Source organism: Chiloscyllium punctatum, chromosome 35 (assembly GCF_047496795.1).
Source record: "Chiloscyllium punctatum isolate Juve2018m chromosome 35, sChiPun1.3, whole genome shotgun sequence".
Lineage (NCBI taxonomy): Eukaryota > Metazoa > Chordata > Chondrichthyes > Orectolobiformes > Hemiscylliidae > Chiloscyllium > Chiloscyllium punctatum.
In genome coordinates this window covers 60,565,228-60,568,415 of record NC_092773.1, presented here as the reverse complement: position 1 = coordinate 60,568,415, position 3,188 = coordinate 60,565,228, and positions in this window count along the sequence as shown.

Below are 3,188 nucleotides of genomic sequence, written 5' to 3'. Positions count from 1 at the left end.
TTGAAATATGAATATTGAGATATATTGCAGGAACCCAATAGTTGACGATTACGGGTTCTTGTAGACATGGGGAAGGAAGGCTGTCGATTGGGCTACCCTTCGTTGATCAGGCGGTTTGCAGGATTTGATGCGCAGATTAAGGAAAAGAAATAATGGCATTGTTGCATGCAATCATTGTGGTGCGAAATGAATAAAAGTGTTGTTCCTACTGTTTAATTTATCGAATCATTAACCTCTCTTCCAATCTGAGCCAGATGCTCAGCGGGCCACGTTAATATTCGGAGTCGTCTCCGTATTCTCGTGCACTTGTGGCAAACGACCCAAATAAAGATTGATCGCAGAAGAGACAAAAATTTGAAGCTGTATACCAAAAGTTGCAAGAGCAGCATCTGCTACATTGTTATCAAAATTATGAATGAACCTCACAGAGTTTTAGAATAGATCTTTCTCTACTCTTTTTTTTCGTCTGGACATGACATATTCTGCATTTTGTTCCATTACCATCAATGAGTTCAATTTAGTTTTGCATGGATAGCATGTAAAACTAAATGCTTCAGCGTATCATATTAAGGTGTAGATAATGACTCAAATAAATCAAATTAAATATAGACAATCGAGGTTACTACAGTTAAAGCCCAGTGTTCACAGAATTCCAGTCTATAAATCACCATTCACCATTACCTCTGGCTTTTAAAAGACCGATTTACTTTGTGTTCCACCTGGCGTAATATTTTGACCGATTCCACCAGGAAGGAACTTGGAAAATACTTCAGTGAAGTCCATGGAGACTCCATCCTCTGTCGTACGTCCAGACATCACGTCCACAAACAAAATCAGATTTGTGGCACATGACTTCCTCAGCATAAATACTGGATTAGTGGTGATGTAAGAGCACAGCAGTTCAGGCAGCATCCAACGAGCAGCGAAATCAACGTTTCGGGCAAAAGCCCTTCATCAGGAATAAAGGCAGTGAGCCTGAAGCATGGAGAGATAAGCTAGAGGAGGGTGGGGGTGGGGAGAGAGTAGCATAGAGTACAATGGGTGAGTGGGGGAGGAGATGAAGGTGAAAGGTCAAGGAGGAGAGGGTGGAGTGGATAGGTGGAAAAGAAGATAGGCAGGTCGGACAAGTCAAGGAGACAGTAACTGAGCTGGAAGTAGAAATTAGGATGAGGTGGGGGAAAGGGAAATGAGGAAGCTGTTGAAGTCCACATTGATGCCCTGGGGTTGAAGCGTTCCGAGGCGGAAGATGAGGCGTTCTTCCTCCAGGCGTCGGGTGGTGAGGGAGCGGCGGTGAAGGAGGCCCAGGACCTCCATGTCCTCGGCAGAGTGGGAGGAGGAGTTGAAATGTTGGGCCTCGGGGCGGTTTGGTTGATTGGTGCGGGTGTCTCGGAGATGTTCCCTAAAGCGCTCTGCTAGGAGGCGCCCAGTCTCCCCAATGTAGAGGAGACCACATCGGGAGCAACGGTACAATAAATGATATTGGTGGATGTGCAGGTGAAACTTCGATGGATGTGGAAGGCTCCTTTAGGGCCTTGGATAGAGGTGAGGGAGGAGGTGTGGGCACAGGTTTTACAGTTCCTGCGGTGGCAGGGGAAAGTGCCAGAATGGGAGGGTGGGTCGTAGGGGGGTGTGGACCTGACTAGGTAGTCACGGAGGGAACGGTCTTTGCGGAAGGCGGAAAGGGGTGGGGAGGGAAATATATCCCTGGTGGTGGGGTCTTATGGAGGTGGCGGAAATGTCGGTGGATGATTTGGTTGATGCGAAGGTTTGTAGGGTGGAAGGTGAGCACCAGGGGCGTTCTGTCCTTGTTACGGTTGGAGGGGTGGGGTCAGAGGGCGGAGGTGTGGGATGTGGACGAGATGCGTTGGAGGGCATCTTTAACCACGTGGGAAGGGAAATTGCGGTCTCAAAAGAAGGAGGCCATTTGGTGTGTCCTATGGTGGAACTTGTCCTCCTGGGAGCAGTTACGGCGGAGGCGGAGAAATTGGGAATACGGGATGGCATTTTTGCAAGAGATAGGGTGGGAAGAGGTGTAATCCAGGTAGCTATGGGAGTCAGTGGGTTTGAAAAAAATGTCAGTGTAAAGTCGGTCGTCACTAATGGAGATGGAGAGGTCCAGGAAGGGGAGGGAGGTGTCAGAGATAGTACAGGTAAATTTAAGGTCAGGGTGGAATGTGTTGGTGAAGTTGATGAATTGCTCAACCTCCTCACGGGAGCACGAGGTGGCGCCAATGCAGTCATCAATGTAGCGGAGGAAGAGGTGGGGAGTGGTGCCGGTGTAATTACGGAAGATCAACTGTTCTACATAGCCAACAAAGAGACAGGCATAGCTGGGGCCCATACGTGTGCCCATGGCTACACCTTTGGTCTGGAGGAAGTGGGAGGATTCAAAGGAGAAATTGTTAAGGGTGAGGACCAGTTCGGCCAAACGAATGAGAGTGTCAGTGGAAGGGTACTGTTGGGGACGTCTGGAGAGGAACATACGGAGGGCTTGGAGGCCTGGTCATGGCGAATGGAGGTGTAGAGGGATTGAATATCCATGGTGAAGATAAGGCGTTGGGGGCCAGGGAAACGGAAGTCTAGGAGGAGGTGGAGGGCGTGGGTGGTGTCTCGAACGTATGTGGGGAGTTCCTGGACTAGGGGGGATAGAACAGTGTCAAGGTAGGTAGAGATGAGTTCAGTGGGGCAGGAGCATGCTGAGACAATGGGTGGGCCAGGGTGGTCAGGCTTGTGGATCTTGGGAAGGAGGTAGAACCGGGAAGTGCGGGGTTCCCGGACTATGAGGTTGGAAGCTGTGGGTGGGAGATCTCCTGAGGTGATGAAGTTCTGTGAGGTCCAGCGCTCCTCAAACATTCCAGAAGATTCCCCTGGCCTCGGAAACGCCATTAGCCATGCGGCTGATGCAGCTACCACCCCCACGCTGAGTGATGATGTCACTTCCGCCCACATCATGGCCACTCCTACAGCCACTTCCGGCCCTCACATCATCGCTGATGCCACATGCTCAGTGACTCCCACCACCCCTACTGCCATGATCACCACCACTTCCACCCCCACCAGCGCCACTCACCTGTATTCTGCTGACATGACCCCCACAGACCCCACTGTCACTATCCCCACCAGAACCCCGAGGGCAACATCACCCCTGCTCATGCCTCCAGCCCCATTCCCCCCACCATCACACCCAC